Genomic DNA, 22,076 nt, shown 5'->3' on the forward strand with positions numbered 1-22,076 from the left:
TTACAATAGTTAATCAACGATGTAGTAGAATTTCTGGAAGAAATAGATATAAATGATAATTGTTATATGGAATGAGATTGCTCACATTGGGGTGTGAAATCACCCCACATATATCAGATTTACTTTTAATTTCTTCTAAAATGACACTAGTCTCTTTTGAAAATATCTTTTTACACCCCTCACTAATAGCAAGAAAAAATCAATTACTCAAATAATTTTCGCATCAAAAGTAAAGTTAAGAGTGCACAAAGGTTGAGTAGGTTAAGGAATACTCCTTGGTAGGGAGTAGCCAGCCATACTCAATGGCCAATATAAAAACTCTTTCACTCACAATATTATAATAATTAATCAATGGTTAAGTAGAACATTTTTGTTTAACTAAATGTATTTATTAAATATTGTAGAAATTACAGTATTTACATGGGTTGATATTGTTTATATGGGGCGTGATATTATTCAGGTGGGATATAAGATTATGCATGTTTAATATTATTTATTCTTTTCATTAAACAATAAAACTATATTATTATCTTTTAAAATTATACATTATACCCTTCACTAACGACAAACAATGTTATTCCTCAAATAATTATTGTATTTAAAATTTAAGGTAACACGTATCCAGTGAATGTTGAGTACATTGAAAAATTATTGTACAGAAAAGAGTTGTGCCATGAAACCGATTTATAGTTACAACTGAAATACAAAGTTAACGAGTTTTCTGTATTTTTTTTTAAGGGATTGTCTATAAAGATACCATATTATCTTTTATACATGGAAGTCACATTCAGTCTCTTATTATATCTCAAATTGAATGACTCGAGATGAGTCACAAAATCTGAGAATTTTTTTTAGAATGATGTGTCCATTCAATAACACTCTTAAAACCACCCATTCTGAAATTTAAAAGGAAAAAAATGATTATGATCGCTATATACAAAAGACAAATACTGTCTTTGTATAAAATCTCTCAGTTAGTCGATTGAAGATGTGATTATCTTTTGTACCTTTCACTTGGGCTTGCAACTTTCAATCACTTTTTTATTACTATTTATTTGTACGGGCATTTACAAGGTTTCTTTGATTGATTGTTTTTGCATTGAAGTTGAGCAATAAGCTTTCTTTACATGGGCATGAATAAACAAAATAGATCTATGAGGTGCCTTTAGAAAATCCATCTTGTTAATGGATGGGTTTGGTTTGAGAAATGGAAACCCGATAAGACATACATCTTACTACTTTATTACAACTTGTGATATTGTTGGAGAGCCCATCCCCAATCTTTCCATTTTTTGTTTTTAGTTCTTATCCTTGGAGAGAAATTAGTAGTTTTGGATGAATAAAAAAGAGAGAGAGATTTAGGTTGAAAAAACAAAAAAAAAAGATGAAGGGAATATAGGGAATAAAATAGCAGTAACATTACCTACAAGAAACAAAAGGAAAATAAAATCCAGAACTCGCCGTTTCAAAACATAACGATAATGGCGATTTTAATTGGAATCATCCGGTTCGGATCTGGACCCTTGACAAGCATTATGGTTGAACCCTAGAATGGTTGTTCTCTATTTTATTTATTTATTTATTTATTAATGCCACAATAGATTGAATCAAAAACCACTTGATTCGAAGTGGGTAAATTGAAATAGGTGCCCTGTCGGCACGGGTTCATTTTGATTATTTCAGTGGTTTAAAATTTATCAAGATTGGGAATCATCGAAATGGTTACCCAAGCCGCTTCTTGTTAGGGATCCAAAAATGGGTCTGGCTCAGATGACTCGCCTAATTCTGTCAAGTGACTTAGGGAACATGGTGAGACAAAATCATCCAGTCCCCAACCTCAACTCTTATGTTTTTGTTATTTTAATTATTTTCAAATTTAAAATAATATTCTTAAATTAGAATAAGTCCAATTCTCCCCAGATCATTGATCCAAATTAGTCTAGCTGATAACCAAGCTGGCCGCCCAATCCAACCACTTGATCCGGGTTTTAAAACAATGAACTTTTTTTAATAAAATCCGTACTTTAAAAAAAGCTAGCATTAGATGTAAAATTAGATGGATACATTTATTGCATTGACCAAACTCAAAATTTTTTTAAAAAAATTTGACTTTTGTGATACATCCCAACACTATAAAAATTTTACATCAAATGATAAATACTAAATAATAATATTTTATATAATTTCATTAAATATTGATAATAATAATAATAATAAAGCCGAACCGAACGGAACGGAGCAAAGAAAAGGAAAATGAGAGGAAAGCGTTGAGGCTAGGAGGGAAGGTGGAGCCCACATCATTTCCCTCTTTGTTCCAAGTTCTGGGAGGAGGAGGCGGTGAAACTCTTTCCGTTATTTGCGTCGTCACGCCACGTCATCCACGCGTCTGTGTGATGTCATCTTCTAATCTTCGCGTCCACGTAACCCACAATCTTATCATGCTAATGATGACGTGGGCAGTTTTGGCATCCTCTCCCACTCTTTCTCTCTCTCTATCTCTTCAACTTCATTCTCTCTCTCTCATCAATCTTCCTTGAAAGTTTTTACAAAGCAATATTGGATGGAGTCAACAAAGATTCACGGAGAAATATCTAAAGGAGGAGTCGAAATGGATCCGGATCCGACCCGAAACCGAGGGGTAGATCCGATATGCGTCCAATAATATTTTTTGGATCTGTATACTATTGGGTCTGGATCCTTTGGATCCGATAATATTTCGAGAAAATTTTTAAAACCTCTCTAAAATAGACTGTTTAGACAAACCTCTCCCCTTTTTTCTACCCCCACACTCCACATTTTTTTTTTCCTAAACTTTTATCTCGAATCTATATTTTATAGTAAATACTCCAAGTTAAAAATTAATATTTTTTTGGGTGAAAAAGCCCTTGTCTATACATGAGAAATTACGTTTGGCCATACATTGACGTAGACGTTCAATACTAAAGACGGTTCGGCACATATTCGCGCCGGACCAGAATCCAAACTACCCTAATTGCCGGACTGTGGAATCAAATTGCTTAACCATCTGCAACTAGTGCCGGATTGGGCCTTCATTGTGTTAGACTGAAAGGAGTGTCAGACCACTTCATAAACATAGTGTCAAACCAAAATATCAAAATGCCGAACCGCGACCAACCCTTATTGGACCGCGTCTTCACCTGCTAGACTGATGACAATGCATGGAAAGTTGCCGGAGCCCTTCACTACATCGTCGGACCGCAAAAGAAACAGAACCCAAAGTGTCGGATCAAGTGAGTAATTTGCCGAACCGCATGAAGATTGAGCGTGAGGCCATAATTGCCAGATCGAAACATCAGTGTGCCAAACCATGTGAACTTGTTGCAGTGTGTCGGACGGCAGGCAAATCACATCGACCTGCTGGACTGAGAGTAGTGTTTGCCGGGCCCCTTCACGATATTGTCAGACCACGTGATGGTTTAGCCGAATCCCTTCACAATACAATACTCGCGGTACCGGACTGGCTATAAAATTTTCCGAAACCCTTCATAGAACAATAAGTCCATTGCCGGAACCCTCAACAATCCAGAACTCATATTGCCTCACCGCCTATTCATTTTACCGGACCGCAGCTACATTTTTCCTATTCAATTTTTTGAGCATCGTCTGTAAAATTGATTTGTATGAAACAGAATTGAGCTAATGTTGTGGCTGAGAATATTGGGGATAGAACTTCAGCTTGAGCTTATTTTGGGACCTCATGGCCTTCGCATCATATTATATATCATACTCGTATTTTCTGTTGGGCCCTCTTCATTGATATGCTGAAATTTGGGAGCAGAAAACCAAGCAAAAGTGCCATTTGGGGTAAGCTTTTTTAGAAGACAGAAATAATCATATATATATATATATATATATATATATATATATATATATATATATATATATATATTAGATTGGAAACCGAACTACTACTTGCAGTACTAGTTCCCATCAATAAATACCTTGATATCGTCCTAAGATCTTACATTATGCGTTTTTCACATAAACATGATAAAGAAATAAGTTCATTCAGATATTCCAAACAACAAAAAAAAATATTGATAAGAAATCAATGTGTTCCTCTTAGTCCCGGAACCATTGGCTTTTCCTGTTAATCTCAAAAGTACATATCAAACTATGTAGCTTTCAAAAGTGAGATTATTTAACATCGGTTTCAAAAGTACATATCAAACAATGTGTATAAACAAGGAATAAAACTATGCCCATATTGAGTAAACAATACCATTTTTTTAAGCTATAGTTCAATCTAACAATATAAAAAAACACAATATATATATGTATTATCTCATCAAGCAATTATCTTAGAAACCAGTTCGTGGATATGTTTTATTTTTTATAAGAAATAAATAAAATAGTTTTTCATATGGATTTGAAAGGGATGAAAGATCGAGCTCGGGCTTTGATGAGGCCAAGAGATCGAGATCGGGCTTAAATGGGGCTGATTTGGGGCTAAGAGATCAAGCTTGGGCTTTGATGCCTTGGTCTGAGGCAGAGAAATCGAGCTCGAGCTTTGATAGGACTGAGAGAGAGAGAGCCCAGGTTGATTTAGAAAGAGGGTGAGAGCTCAGGTTGATTTGGAGAGAGAATGAGAAGGAGAGAGCACTGGTTGTGGGGTGCTTCAGGGAGAGAGAGCGAGGGAAACGAAGGAGCTCAGACGGTGGGTCCTTAGAGAGAGACCAAGAGAGAGGGAGAGAGCTACTTTGTGGGGTCCTTTGTAGAGAGAGAAAAAGAGTAAAAAATTAAGTCGGGGATAAGAAAGAGGAGAGAGGCATTTTAATTATTATTTTTTCCTCTTACCGGAGGGATCTTTGCTATAAAAGTTTGGTTTGGGATAAAAGTTGCCATGAAAAAAATGCTTGAGGGAGATTGGACCCAAATGTCATTGCAAAATGGGTGTCGTAGAAAATTTGAAAAAAACCTAATACAATAAACTCTATAGATACATGAGGGAGATTGGACCCAAATGTCATTGCAAAATGCGTGTCGTAGAAAATTTGAAAAAAAACTAATACAATAAACTCTATAGATACATCTCACTCCCATGATATAGGATACTCGGTTGTTTGTATGATGGAATCGTGGTTCCGAATGATGGCAGACAAATATTGGGCTTTTGGTCGTTTATTTGATTGCCCCAAAACAGAGTAAGAGAAAATCAAATGATTTTGGAAAATTGCCCCTTACCTGAGTTTTAGGTCGAATCCTTTAGTTCACTACAGTGAACCAAGTGATAGCAAAAATCACTTAAATGATTTTAGGTAGTGTTGTTTTTCCCTTGAAAAAGTTTTAAACTTGAATGGTATGTTGCGTCAAGCAAATGAAATGTACAATAAGATGATATATTTTTTATACAAAGGAACTAAAAATCATTATCAACTATTAGATATGAAATCGGGTGGTTAAAAGTATGCTATTTGCTTGGCACAAAGTCCAAAATATTTGTTCTTGAACGGTCACACTTTAAACTTTCAAATTTCATATTTGATATCTAAAAGTGAGTGTGACCTCCTTGAACCAAAAGCAGTACAAGTTAGAATCAACTTACCATTGATATCCTAGCAAAAAACTGTCAAACAAATAAAAAAAGTTACAGATTTATGAATACATAAATAGTCTCACATAAGGATTTAGGATAAAAAAATTAATGGATTGATAATCTTGATCACCACATTTAATAAATTAATTTTTTTAAAAAAATAAATCATTTTAGACCAATTTATTTTAAGTTTAAACTCCATTTTTTTTTTTTCTAAATGCAATCACAGCGGTGGGGATTATTATCAACCAATTAAAAATTTAAATCCAAATTGTATTGCTGAGATGGAAAGGGACCTCATTTGAAGAGAATCTCATTTGAAGTTTTTCCTACCAATGAAATGCTACGTGTGCTTGCAATAATTTCACCAATTTATGTAAAAAAGTTTATACAAAACTTCGACCCTCTATAACAAAAGTAATATATACCGGAAAAACCCACTGAAAAAAGTTGCTCTGACGCAGAGAATTCCTCCAACAAAAATCTCAACCTAAATTGTCTGGACATGAAAAACATGGATTTTTAATTCTTATGATTAGTCCATTTTGTAATAATTATGTGGATTGCATATTTTAAAAATTAATTAGCGCATCCTGTAATACGTCATATGGATTGTACATTTTTAAAATTTTAAATATTTATAAATAGGTTGTGGTTTGCATTAGGCTGCAACCCCTCTAAATTTTATCATAAATGTATTTTGATATAAAATTTTTTTAAGATGGCTTGAAAATCTATTTTTATATCTAATTATAAAATATTTTAAACGCTAAAAATTGTTCAAATCAAGTAGATCCATAAACACATGAAAATCTTGAAAATGGGTAGTCCAGATTGTTGATATGTGCGTATGGCCATGGGGCCTTTAAACGTACAATATTTATCTCTCTTATAATTTAATACTTATCACTAAAAAAAGGAAGGCTCAGGACAGAAAGTGTCGTTATCTAACCGCTAGAAAGTAACCTCCTACTTCTTAGGACTATAGAGCTATCTTTTCTCAAAGATTCAAACGTTGGAAAACGACCTCCTCCATCGGGCTACGTTTTTTCAAAGATTCGAATGTTGGAGAATGACCTCCTCCATCCCTCTTTACGAATAATTTCATGGCCATGGAGAGGGACACATAAATTTATAGCGTTATCACAATTTTGGTAAAAACCTGATCTTTGCGATCGATAGTCTCACGACACTGCCCCTAATCTTAAGAGTGGGTCTATCTCTTTCCTCAAGTTTTTCAACATTGGTATCAAGTTTTTAACATTGGTATCATAGCAGGTTGTGGAACCGTGGTGGGCTCATAACCTACAGGTCCTAATTTTTTTTTGGTATTTTATATCTTATTTTTTTTCTTGAGTTTAATTTACAGTAACTTTGATATTGTGCTTTGTCATTTACGTATATCTTGCTGTAAATTTTTTCTAACCTTAAATTTAATAATCTGAATTTATTTATTTATTATAAATTTCTCTCTCTTAATTTACTGCTCCTCATTTGCGATTGGGTGTTTGTTTTTACTGGTATCGTTGGTTCTGGAATATTTTCTCTCCGTTTATACTTTTTTACTTACTATGGACTATTGAAAATCAGGCGGCTGGCATCTTCTTTCTTCCATCTTTTTGTTGCTGAAATTAGTGTGTATATATATATTTTTTATTGAATCTTATTATGCATGCGTCAATTCTATTGGAGTAAAGGCTTACTTACATATCAATTGCATGTATTTATGTTTTAATTTTTTGTGACCTATAATTTAGGGATTTTCGACATATTTTATTTGCATAATAATTGTCACTGCATTGCATAATTATCCTATGCTTCTGTCTCTTTAAGTTCAAATTTCATGATCTTGATTTTGTGAATTATTCTTCTTTTTTTTTGTGATTATGCAATGCCATATTTTTTTCTTTGTTGAAAAAAATCAAATATCATTGTAGACTCTCTATCTTGTGGTAAGACATATTCACATATTTAATGAAAATTATTCTTATGGAAGATTTGACATAAAAATAGTTGTTGCCTTATTTTATTAATTTTTTGTTGCATCATAGCAATGCGAACATAAATTGTTTGAGAAAAAAAAAAAAAATTTCTTTGAAGTTGCGACTCACTGAGAGTCGGCAAACCTATTGAGTTAACTAGCAAACAACCCTTTCTTAAACACAATTATATTATTTGATTTCCTTTTTTTTTTGAACTTTTAGGTATTATCTAAAACTTTAAAATGACATATAAGCTAGTCATGTCATAATCATCCAAACTTGAAAAACTCAATAGGACCAATTTTTCTATGCGGAAAAGAAAAATTGATGTATTCTTTTTCAAGATAGGGTAGATTATGTCATAGAAACAGAACCACCAGTTTTAGAGCTTAATGTCAATGGTCAAGCCAGAAGGCAACTTGAAAAATGGTTAGAAGATGACAAAGTAGCTAGGACTACTATGTTGAGCTTTATGGAAGATGATTTAATTAGAGTCTTTGAGGATTACACCACAACTCAAAGTATGATAGGCGCCCTATCTGAAAAGTATGGGACCACTTCTGAGACCCATGTACAATTGTTGTTAGAAAAATACAATTCTTGCAAAATGAAAGAAATGGACTCAGTGACCGAGCATGTCAATAAAATGACAGTGCTTACAAAGGACCTTGCTGCAGTTGGGAATCCAGTCGCCGATCGCATGCAAGTGTCCATTGTCCTTAACAGTCTCACTCCATCTTGGGAGTCTGTTGCTGCAGCTGGGAATCTAGTCGCCGATCGCATACAAGTGTTCATTGTCCTTAACAGTCCCACTTCATCTTGGGAGTCTGTTATAATTGCATTGAACCATTCTGCACAAGGGATAACCATGTTAAATCTTCCCATGCATCTTAGTATTGAAGCTGAGAGAAGAATAAGGAAGAAGTCAAATGAGCTCCACTTTGCCCAAAGTTCATATTCTCAGATCCTCAATAAACCTTTCAATTATCAGAAAAATAATAAGTATAAGGGAATGAGGAGAAAGTTTAAAAATAAAAAGAATATTGAGAAAACTTGTTTTTACTGTAAAGAAATCGGGCACATCAAGTTTAATTGTCCTAAGCTGAAAAATAAAAATAGGAACCAAAAGAACAACCTTATTCGAAATAATCAAAATAAGAGAAATGACATGATCTGCGTAGTCCTAGAATCAATAGTTGCCGATCATGACCCTGAGAAATTGGTGGGTGTCTCGAGGACCAAGGATGGATTCATAGAATTGAAAGAGATTGCAGTAGGTAACCAGCGGATTTATATGGGAAATGACACCTACTGCGATGTACTAGGTGTTGGTACTTTCAAGCTGTGTTTACCAGGAGGAACAAATCTCTTATTAACTAATACATTGTATGAGCCCAACATGCGGCACAATTTGATTTTTGTCCCAAGGCTAGACAGTAAGGTTAAGAAATAAGGTTCAGGTTTGGTCGGGTTACCATTGGGAAGCATTCTAGAGCTTTGGTGTATGGTACTAAAGTTGACAATTTGTATCGACTGAATATTAATGAAAGTTCATAATTTTCTGGTTATATTGATGCTGCTTTTGATGCTTTTATGTGTATGGATGATCCATATTTATGGCACTTAAGATTAGGACATATAAATGAAGACAAAATGAATTAAATGGTTAAAAGATGCTTGCTCCTCAATATAGGAGAAATTGTGTTCAAAACATGCGAGCCATGTATTTCTGGTAAATTAACTAAAAAGCCTTTCCCTAAAGGGAAAATGTCTAGTGAAGTACTTAGTATTGTTCACTCTGATATATGTGGCTCATTAAATGTGAAAACACATAGCGGTATGGAATATTTCATAACATTTATAGACGATTATTCATGTTATGGATATGTATACCTAATTAATAAGAAATCAAATGCATTAGAAACATTTAAAGAATATAAAGCAAAGTTAGAAAATCAGTTAGGTAGACATATTAAAATTCTTTGAACATATAGGGGATATGAATATTACGCCGCCTTATTTCATGAATTTTGTAAGGAGCATGATATAATTCACCAAACAACTATGCCATATACACCACAACAAAATGGTGTAGTTGAAAGGAGAAATAGAACTCTAATGGACATGGTTCGGTCCATGATGAGCCATTCAAATTTATCACCTCATTTTTTGGGTGAGGCTCTCAACATTGTAATATATATCATTAATCGTGTTCCAACTAAATCTATAGACTTGACCCCATAAGAATTATGGACAGGTAGGAAACCTGACCATACTATCTTGAAAGTTTAGGGTTCGTGGGCACATGTGTTTATACCATCATAAAATAGAGATAAATTACAAAGTAAAACTATAAAATGCTCTTTTTATAGGCTATTCAGAAAATTCTAAATGGTATAGATTCTATAACCATGATATTAAATCATTAGTAGAGAGTCGTGATGCTTATTTCTTAAAAAATATAGATGATGAAAATATTTTAAATAAGCCTATTGACTTATTTGAAATTGATAAAGATAAGGGTCTGGAAGCCCCTGTTTCTTAGACTCCCTCTACATTTGGTGAGAATGATTCAATTGAATTAAGTATACCAGATAGGCCTTAAAGAACTAGAGTCCTACTTACGACCTTAGAAGAATTTTATGTATTTATGAATGAAGATAATTATTCTTCAATGAGTAAGGATACAATAGATGAACCTCAAAGCTACAATGAAGCTATTAGCTCACAAGACTCAGCTGAGTAGACTCAAGTCATGGATGATGAACTTGATTCTATTAAAAGAAATCAAGTCTGGGAGTTCGTTGACCTCCCTAAAGATAGAAAAGTCATCGGTTGCAAATGGATCCTATAGAAAAAGCTTAATGCAAATGGATCCATTGATAAATATAAAGTTAGGTCGATAGCTAAAAGATTTACCCAAATGGAGGGTATAGATTATGTAGAAACTTATTCTCCAGTAGCAAAATTTTTCATCTATTAGGATCATCCTTACATTAGTTGCATATTATGATCTAGAATTATTTCAGATGGATGTCAAAACAGCTTTCTTAAATGGATAATTAAAAGAAGATATATACATGAAATAACAAGAAGAATATGTAATTAAAGGCCAAGAAGACAAAATATATAAATTTAAAAAATATTTATATGGTCTAAAACAGTCTTCTAGGCAGTTGTACTTTACTTTTCATAATGCAATCATTGAAATTGGTTATATAGCCAATAGGTTAGACAATTGTGTATATGTCTGGAATAGTGGGAGTAATTTTGTTATATTGTCAGTATATATGGGTGATATTTTGATAGTCGGTAATGTTATTGGCATGATTAACCATACCAAATCATGGCTAAGTTCTCATTTTGAGATGAAAGATATGGGAGAAGCCTCATATGTATTGGACATTAAGATAACAAGAGATAGAAGTTCAAGATTTCTATGTTTATCTCAAGAAAATTATTTTAAAAAGTGTTTTAAAGAGATTTAAGATGGAAAATTGCAAGCCCATAGATACGCTTGTTTGTAAAGGCTTATGTCTATTAAATTATCAAAGAAAATATGTCTATTAAATGATAGTGACAAAGCCGAAATGGAAAGAATTCTATATACTCAAGCTGTAAGATGCATAAATTATGTCATGTTATGTATAAGACCTGATTTGAGTCATGCATATGGTCTTGTAAGTAGATTTTAGAGTAATCCTATGATGACTCATTGGTAAGCTGTAAAAATGACACTCAGATATTTTCAGAAAACTAAAAATTACAAATTGTGCTTCCAAGCTGACAACTTAGAGGTTACTGGGTACTCTGATGCAGATTTTGCAAGAGACCCAGATGATAGAAAATCAACCTCAGGAATTGTAGTCCTCTTTGGAGGTGGATGTGTTTGTTGGTCTACTAAGAAACAAGGTTGTGTAGCTCGGCATACTATGAAAGCCGAGTATATTGCTTGTGGCATTGCTACAACTTATGCCATCTTGTTTAAACATTTAATAAAATGATTTGAAGCTGGATATAGCCGACGGACCTGTTAAAATTTTTTGTGATAATCAGACTGTTATTTCATCAATTAGAAATGAAGCTTATAGTTTCAAGGGTAAGCACATTGAAATTTATTATCATTATATTTATGATATTATTGGAAAGAATGAAATAACTTAAAGTTATTTGTCATTTTCAAATATGATTACAGACCCTTCAACAAAGAGATTGAGTGCAGAAATATTATCAAAGCATGTAGCTTTGATGAGACTTAGAAATATTTAAGCCAGGAACTCCCAAATGGGATATTTTTTTATGTCTTGGTCATGAGAGGAAAACCGTATTAGCGTGAAAAACCATGACATGACTTTGGATATTTTTTGTTGTGAGATGTATAATCGCACTTGCATGAAAGCCTCATGACAAAATATGCTCATAAATGTTAAATTCATTAAGTGGTAAAGACTTTATGATATTTCAATATATGTGGCCCTCATGGCCAAGTAAGAGATGTTGGTACGTGTGTGGCCATGGGGCCTTTAAACGTGTAATATTTCTCTCTCTTATAATTTAATGCTTATCACTTAAAAAATGAGACTTCTTAGAGAGAGAAAGTGCAGTTATCAAACGGCTAGAAAGTAACCACCAACTTCCTAGAATTACAGGGCCACGTTTTCTCAGAAATTTCAGGAGGAAACCGAACGTTGGAGAACGATCTCCTCTATCCCTCTTTAAGAAGAGTTTCATGGCCATGGAGAAGGACACAGAAATTTAAAGAGTTCTCACAGTTTTGGTAAAAGCCTGATCTTTGAGATCGATAGTCTCATGACACTGCTCCTAATCCTAGGAGTGGGTCCATCTCTTCCCTCAAGTTTTTCAACACAGATAATGTATTGCAAGATCCAGTATTTCATGGACACGAAATCCTTTTTTCTTTTCATATTCATACATCTCAATGTCTTCCACATCAAAACCACATTTTATGATGGATTTTTGAGGTGCACCTTAATTGTACATTTTAAGGTTGCCCTTATAAATATGCACAATCTATATAATTTTTAGAGCTTTAAATTCTATAATTAAAAGCGTTTTATTTCTTAGCTTTAAATTTTATGATTCTAAGTAAAAATTTTGGCGACAACAGAAACTATCGTCCATACTCATTTTTTCTTATTTTTAGACTTTTTTTTAACCAAAATAACATTCATGGTAGTCGGATTACCGTGAAGGCATGATACATTACGGTACTTAAAGTACCATAATGACTCTCAAAGGTTATATGACCAAAGTGTATTACGACACTAAAAAAACCGTGATGGTTTTTATATATTATATCCCGAAAACCCCTTTCTTTCGACTTTGCATGCTCAATACTTCCATACATTCGTCCGGGTCTAAAGAGAGGCAATGTCAGGACCGACATCTCGACCTCCATAGGCTGCCTTGTCTCATCCATCTCAAAATAAATGAGCTCCCCACCACTCAAAGCAATCACCACTTGAGATCTATTTGAACCCATCTTAACAATTGTCTTTTTTCTTGGTGTTTTCCACTCGTTAATTCGACCATCTTCCCTCATGAGTCTAATGCCACCAAGGGGAACTTGCATCAAAGAATCCTCACTCAAAATGGAAATAGCAAGAGAGGGGGCAGTATCAAGAAACCCATTATTACTAACTGGACCATCATGGTCTTTCGAGTGCAATGTAATAAACCTTATATTCAAAGTATCATATATATTTTGAAAATCATTACGGTATTTTAAGTATCGTAATGCATCATGCTTTCACAGTAATACGACTACCTATTTTGAAAAAAAAAAAAGAAGAAGAAGAAGAGAGGATATAAACGAGGTTTATAAAAGTATAATATATTTTTTTAATAGCCTAAAAATTAAGATATATTTTTCGAATTTTAAGTAAAATTTATGGCGGGACGGAAACTACGTCTTCTTGGAGGAATTAGACGTGCGCCTCACTATTATCGTTTAAGGTTGACGCCATACCCAAATTTACATCAAATTTATAACGAACTAAAACGAACAGAGAGCGTTCCCCCACCTCCCTCTCTCTGCTCGGTTGCCCAGAAATTGATGTTTCTCTAAACTTGTCTGCAACAACATGTAAGTGGCTGCAACTTTTGAAACCCTAAATCTTTGGCTCTCTTTTATTCACTTCTCTTGTTTTCCTAATAATGGAAAGTAATGGTTGTTTCTTTCTTTGAATCTGCAAAAGAATGTGCAAACCCTTGATGCAAATTCATGAGAAGCCTTTTTTTTACTTCACCATCATTGTTCCACACCGAAAAGTACAACATTTTGATCATCATAATTCTTTGTTATGCATTAAAGCAGTTTAAGCCCTCTAATTGACAGCCATTCTGAGATATGATTCTTGGATTACGCTTGAATGGTTTTTTTATCTGCAATAATGGTTTTGCATTTTGGAAAATTTCCTGGGTTCTTGTTCGGAAGCTGGTTTTGATTCATTGACTTTGCATTTAGGGTTCATTGATAGAAAGGAAGGAGATTGACAATGGAGAACCCTACGATCAAGATGGTTAGTATAAGGAAGACGGTGATGCAAATGCTCAGAGACAGGGGTTATTTGGTGGCTGACTTTGAGATCGAGAGAACCAAATTCCCAGTTCACTGAGAGATTTGGCGAGGATTTCAAGAGAGAGGACCTGGTTATCAACAAGGCAATGCGCAATAATCCTTCCCATAAGGTCTTTCTCTAGCCCCCAATGCGCATCTCTGGATAACTTGAATGATCACTCATTTGGATGTTGTTCTCTCTCTTTATGGATGCTTAGAGGAATGCATTATTCTGTCTCATTAGTTTTGTGATTACCCTGATGGACTTGCAAGAGTGAGTTTCCAAACCTGCTCTGATCCTCACTTTTATAATGAGCTGATGACTGCACAATTAGTTTTAGACTCCATAAGACTTTTACATCAATTTTGCAAAATAATGATACACAAATAACACTTAAAAACGAAACACTTATTTTGATGTACAAAAATTGTTACAGTATGGTGGGAAGAAAGAAAAATAAAATATTTGGAGGTTTTATAAAAAAATTTAATATTTAAAAATTAATACTGATGTATTGGGGGCCCAATGGGGTTAAATGGGCCCACCAATGTGTGGAGCGTGGAGTCCACATGGACACCACATGGGTGGTGAGCCCCACCCCATGCAAGCTTTCCTTATTGATTCATGTGCCTTCTAAGGAATGTCTTGTTTTAAAGTTTTCGAAAGTTAAGGTGTAGATTTGAATTGAAACTAGATGGGAAAGTGTAAGATATCAAATAGTACGTATTGAATATTTTTTCTATACAAAATATTTGATGCGAGTGGAGTTACGGAAATTGATGGATAAGATTCCACATCATTCATTTAATTATGATGGCTAATCTAAAGAATGAATGGTTGATATCTCTCCACCCCATATATCTCCAACATCAAAGATCAAGATTAAATCTAATAATGATAACAAAACCCTAACTCTAGAAACCCTAGCCTCTTGTCTATATATGCTAGCTATATGTGTTCTACTTCTCATATCTCTATATCTCTCTTCCAAGCAACCAAAGAGGCACGCCTCGCTTTAGCCTTCTCTCTTTCTTTCTCTCATAAAAAATTAGAGTTTAGGAAGGCTAACCCTAACGGGTGGCATGCCCAAGCCACACAAGCCCTAGCCCTAGGTTCTTGCCTCATGCTCATATGTTGAGCCTTGGTCAAGGAAATCCCAAGTGATGCTCTCTAAGGGTTTTGCCTAGGCTTCCCTAATTGTGAAATGTGTTCTTGAATCGAGATCCCATGCGCCATCGGTAGAGGAGACCCGATTGGAGGTGTACGAAGTCCTTGGGATAACCTGAGGCAAGGTACGAGTTGTTTCATGATTCTGTGCTTCTATTGCGACTTTTGCTTTCTTATATAATTGTCAGTTCTACATGATGATTTAATTTCTTTTTAATAGCATGCAAGTGAGAGGTCTTGGTAATTTCATTAAGTCAAAGTTTTACTTTGGACACTTGTAAGTGATTCGAGTGGCAATACATATAAAAGGGTAGAAAATTTTTAATTGGTATTGACCTACCCGGTCACATAGTCCACCTTTCATTGATATCAAAGTTGGGAAATTTTGAAGCCATTTGATTTTATTTTTTTTATTATTGTTGCTATAATTGGATTCAAGAGTCACGGCTGCAAAGAGTTTCATGGCCAAACTCTTGAAATCAGAATGATTCGATAGAAGCAATTACACGTCTCAGAAGTGTAAAGTGGGATATGTCCTCTATGAGGAAAATCTCCATGGTATGTTTACCCAAGACCCTCCACCAGTTTCAAGAGGGAGCGCATACGAGAGGCAACACGTAAAATATGATTATTGTCAGTGGGAGCGGAAAAACATGCTCGCTAAGCATATATTGCTTGTTTCGATGCATGACTCTTATGCATCGAAATATAAAAATTTGAAGATCGCCGATACATGAAAAGCTAGAGAAGGAGTTTGTTGATCTTTCTTTAGTCAACTAAACCCTTGCTCTAAACAAGTATCACGAGCTAAAGATGGCAGAAGGAGCAAAAGTTGCAGATCATATGCATGTGTTTCGAGCACTAGTACGATAACTCGAAGCCATCAATATGAAGCCTTCCGAGCCCATACAGATTTGTCACATTTTAAACACTCTCCCAGCTTCTTGAGATGTGTTTATATCATCCCTCTCTGCTCTAGAGAATACTGCCAAGTTAGAAGAGCTTTTTATCCTCCTTAAGGCCAAGAAGGAGAGAATAAATACGCATGATGCACCCACACTGCGTGATGTGGTGCATGTGGTGAACTTTAAGCCTAACGCGCCAAGTTTTAAGAAAAAGGGTAAGGGCAAGGGTAACTTTATTATAAAAAAAAAGGCAAAATATGAAGGCAGAGAGAGAGCCCAAAGAAAAGAGAGAGTGCTATAATTGCGGTAAAGTGGGACACAACTAGGTTTCGCAAAGAGAAAAGAAATAATGCCGGGGGGAATAAAGAACACGCTTATGGTGTATTTGAATCTATGCTTGCTGATCCCAAGGATGCTACTTGGTAATTTGACTTGGGTGCTACATACCATGTGTCAAACTCCAAGGAAAGATACTACAATTTCCAACCCATGGACCTTGGTAAGCAGCTTATCTACATGGATGGAAATCAAAAGATCGAGATCTTGGGCATTGGGGACTGTTATGAATCTTAAATATGGTGAACAATGGTATTGAAACAAACACTTTATGCTCTAAAGTTTTTTGAGGAAGTGTTCGGTCTCAGTCCCAAAATAGTATAAGACCGGTTATGTCACCATTTTTGCTGTTGATAAGGTGACTGTTAAGACTCATGGAGAAGTCGTTATGACCGGTATGTTAAACAATGGTTTGTTTGAAAATGAAATAAAGGATCAAGTTACTTATGGCTCGTCCCCAGAATGTGAGAATGATGTTTAATTCTAGCATATGAGATTAGGGCACATTAATCATAAAAGAATGGAAAGATTAAGGAATGATGGTCTATTGGAAAATTACAACGGAGATTTTTCCAAAGTATGCGGATCGTGTGTGCAAGGAAAATTGGTAAAGAAACCCTTTACGTAAGCTCAAAGAGCTTTTGACATTCTAGAAGTCATCTATAATGAAATATGCGGTCCCATAAATGTGGCAACCAAAGGGTACAAGAGATATTTCTTCACTTTCATAGATGACAACTCGCGTTTTGACCATGTTTATATATTGTATACCAAGTCCGTAGCCCTAGACCATTTTAAGGAGTATAAGGCTGAGGTAGATAACCAAACTAATAAAAAAATAAAAGTCTTAAGAACAAATAGAGGAGGTGAGTATTCTTCACAGCTCTTTAAAGATATGTGTGTAGAGCATGACATAATTTATCAATTTACCATGCCCTATACACTTCAACAAAATGGTGTAGCCGAGAGACGAAATAAGACCTTAGTAGAGATGGTGTAAAGCATGATGGGGTATGTAAAGCTCTCCCTCCCTAGGATTTTGGGGAGAAGCAGTATTAACGTTGGGGTATATCCTCAACTGTACTCCTACAAAGGCAGCCCCACTAACTCCACACAAAATCTTTACTGGTCGTGCTCCGTTCCTTGACCATCTTAGAGTATTGTAACAATCCTAAACTTTCAAAAAAAAAGAAAAAGAAACTTTTAATACATGACAATTCGTTTGAACATGATGGTCTAAGGACCATCGTTACTTTTAAAAGCTTTTGGTTTAAAAGCTTTGTTGTTTCCTTGCTCTTGCCACGTCCACTAAAGAATGTAGGCTTTAGGCATTTAAAGCATAAGCTAACGCTCACATCTGTAACGTAATAAAAGAATAAAATAATATGTTAGTAGAATTTAAATTCAGAGAGATGAAGACTCCTACCTTAGAAAACTTATGAGATTTTTCTCTCTGGTCGAAACACAGTGAACTCCTCTCTCTAGCCGAATTTTTTTTGGAAGTCCCTCTCAAATATTTGTGTGTAAGTGACATCATCTTCTTGAAAAATAGTCTGTTTTTAATAAATAGTGAAGATACATGAAAGACATTATGGACGTTTGCCAATTCGGGTGGTAAGGCAAGTCTATAAGCGACACCTCCGATTCTTTCGAGGATTTCAAATGGTCCGATGCAACGTGGGCTTAACTTTCCTTTTTTGCCGAATCTCATAATGCCCTTTATTGGTGAGATTTTTAAGAAAACTCGATCACCTTCCTCAAATTCAAGATCTCTCATTCGGTTATCGACATAACTCTTTTGCCGACACTGAGCTGTCCTGAGCCTTTCACGAATTAATGCTATTTTATCTGTAGTTATCTGGATAATTTCTAGCCCCAAAAGCTTTCTTTCACCAACCTCGTCCCAACTTATGGGTGACCTGCATTTTCTTCAATACCGGGTTTCATATGGTGCCATCTGAATACTGGCTTGGAAGTTATTATTATAAGCAAATTCAATCAGGGGTAAATGGTCATCCCAGCTTCTTGTAAAGTCAATAACACAAGCCCTCAATATATCTACCAAGGTTTGGATGGTCCTCTCCGTTTGTCCATCAGTTTGGGGGTGAAAGGCAGTGTTAAAAGTGAGTCTCGTCCCCATGGCTGACTGTAGCCTAGCCCACAATTTAGAGGTGAACCGAGTATCCCTGTCCGATACAATACTGATCGAAACTCCATGCAACCGTACTATTTCCTTAATGTACAACTGGGCCAGTCGATCCAAAGTGTACGTTGTGCGAATCGATAGAAAGTGGGCATCTTTGGTCAACCGGTCCACAATGACCCAAATGCTATTATATCCTGAATTTGTTCTAGGCAAGCCAAAGACAAAATCCATAAAGATGTGCTCCCACTTCCATTCTGGCACGGGTAAAGGCTACAACAACTCAGCAAGCCTTTGATGTTCAGCTTTTACTTGCTGGCTTGTTAGGCACTTAAACACAAATAGTGCTACCTCTTTTTTCATATTATTCCACCAAAAGGTTTTCTTCAGGTCCTGATACATTTTAATACTTTCGGGATGTATCGTATAACGAGAGTGATGTGTTTCTTCCAAGATAGTTTTCTTCATACTCTCATCATTTGGGACACAAATCCGACCTTTGAATCTTAGCAAATCCTCACCACATATAAAGAATTCATCTCTTTTTCCTTGCTTCACCTCTTCGACAATTGTTATAAGCTGAGGGTCTTTCTTTTGTGCCGACCGAATCTGTTGGATTTATTGGAGTTATGCCGTAATGTTGGCAATCATACTTACCACACCATTAATGGACGCAGTCGGATGCCAATCAACTATTTCCTTTAACAATCGCATTTCTTGGATCATTAAATGAGCTAAGACTCCTGTAGATTTTCTACTTAGAGCGTTAGCCACAACGTTTGCTTTTCTTGAATGATAATGGATTATACAATCATAATCTTTTAAGAAATCCATCCATCTTATCTGCCGCATATTTAAATTCTTCTGAGAGAAGAGGTATTTCAAGCTCTTATGATCCGTGTATATTTCGAATTGCTCACCATATAGATAATGCCTCCATATCTTCAAAACGAATACTATGGCAGCTAGCTTCAAGTCATGAATTAGATATTTTTTCTCATATTATTTCAACTATCTGGATGCATATGCCACTACTTTCCCATATTGCATTAATACACAGCCCAAGCCTTTATGTGAATCATCACTATAAATCACAAATCCCCCACTCCCCTCAAGAATAGTTAAAATAGGTGTTGAAGTTAATCGAACTTTTAGTTCTTGAAAATGCTCCTCACATTCACTTGTCCATTCAAATTTGACATTCTTCTGTGTCAATCGAGTCAATGGGGTTGCGATTCGAGAAAATCCTTCTAAATTTTTTTTGTAATATCCTGCCAATCCCAAAAAGCTTCGAACTTCAGTCACATTACTTGTTTGTTTCCAATTAACAACGGCTTCAACCTTTGAAGGATCAACTGATAGACATTCCTTTGATATGACATGTCCTAATAATGTCACTTGTTCAAGCCAAAATTCACATTTACTAAGTTTGGCATACAATTTCTTCTCTCTTAATATTTGTAATACCATTCTTACATGCTGCTCATGTTCCTTCTGATTCTTAGAATAAATTAAAATATCATCGATGAATACCACAATAAATTTATCCAAAAAGGGCTTAAAGATCCGATTCATCAAATCCATAAATATAGCCGGTGCATTGGTTAATCCAAAAGGCATGACTAAAAATTCATAATGGCCATACCTTGTTCTGAAAGCTGTCTTGGGAACATCTTCACTTTTAACCTTAAGCTGATGGTATCCAGATCTAAGATCAATTTTTTAAAACATTTGTGATCATTGTAATTGATCAAATAAATCATCAATTCTAGGTAATGGATACTTATTTTTCACTGTCACTTGGTTCAACTGTCTATAATCAATACACAATCTCATAGTCCCATCTTTCTTTTTAACAAACAGTACTGGAGCACCCCAAGGTGACACACTGGGCCTGATAAAACCTTTATCTAATAATTCTTCCAATTGTTGTTTCAGTTCCTTAAGTTCTGCAGGTGCCATTCTGTAAGGTGCCTTCGAAATTGGTGCTACTCCTGGCAATAATTCAATAGAGAATTCAATTTCCCTGTCAGGCGGTAATCCTGGCAATTCTTCTGAAAAAACGTCGAGAAATTCTCGGATAACCGGAGTGGTATCCAAATTAATCTCTTCCTTCCTATCTTGATATATGCAAGAAAGCCTTGACACCCTTTTCGAATGAGGCGATTAGCTCGAATACAATAGATTAAATATGATGGGGAGTCTTCTTTGATACTATTGAAATAAAATACTGGTTGATTCAGAATGCTAAAGGTAACTATTTTCTTATAACAATCAATACTTGCACGGTATGCAAAAAGCCAATCCATGCCTAATATTACATCAAAATCTTGAATTTCCATGAGTATAAAATCAACCAACCGTTTCTTTTTTTCTATCTTTATTACACATGATTTGTACACTATATTGGTGTTAATTGAATTTTCCATCGATGTGGCTACCTCTAGAATGTATTCTAATTGTTCTGATTCTACCTTTAAGTGGCATGCAAAGTGTTGTGACACAAATGAATGAGTAGATCCAGGATCAATCAAAACATGAGCTACTTTTTGGAAGATAGTAAGAGTACCTTGGATCACTGATTTTGAGGCCTGAGCGTCTTGCTCAGTAATCATAAATACTCTTCTTTTTATCTGAGGCTTTGGAGCTATCTCTCCCTGCTTTGGAAGCGGTTGCGTCTGTAAGCTAGGACATTGTCTAATCTGGTGTCCCAATTTTTCACATTTAAAACAGGCTCCGGTATTTTAATAACAAGGGCTTGATCCATGATTTTTCCCACATTTTCTACATGGTTCTATTGGGCTTTGAAATGGCGAGGGCCTTGGCTTCTTGTTTGGCCTTTCAAACTGTTGTCGATTAGATGATGTAGGTCTAACATGACTTTTCTGATTTTTCATCTTTTGGTAATCTTCACAATCTTTTTCGACAATTTGGGCTCGATCCACTATTTCAGCATAAGTTCTCAATTTCAAGACTAATATCCTGCTTCTAATAGCTGGCCTGAGACCCCTTTCAAAATTTTTCACTTTTCTTGCCTCATTGTTAATCATATGTGGTGCAAACCTGGCCAATTCAATAAACTTGGCCTCGTACTGTGCTACTGTCCGGTTTTCTTGAATTAATTCCAAAAATTCCATTTCTTTCTTGTCTCGAATAAAATCTGAGAAATATTTTTCATTAAATGCCTCTAGAAATACTTCCCAAGTCAAGGGTTTATTTTCTTTGACCAATACTCCTTTTGCCATTCGCCACCAGTGTTGTGCCTCACCTTCTAACATAAAAACTGCCAAGGTCACCTTCCTACCATCAGGACATTCCATAACCTTGAATATTTTCTCCAATTGCATAATCCATCCCTCGGCTTCCAGTGGGTTTACAACACCCTTAAAAGAATGTGGGTTCAAT

This window comes from Amborella trichopoda, chromosome 1 (assembly GCF_054954075.1).
Source record: "Amborella trichopoda isolate Santa Cruz 75 chromosome 1, AtrichopodaSantaCruz75HAP2 v2.0, whole genome shotgun sequence".
Taxonomy (NCBI): Eukaryota; Viridiplantae; Streptophyta; class Magnoliopsida; order Amborellales; family Amborellaceae; genus Amborella; species Amborella trichopoda.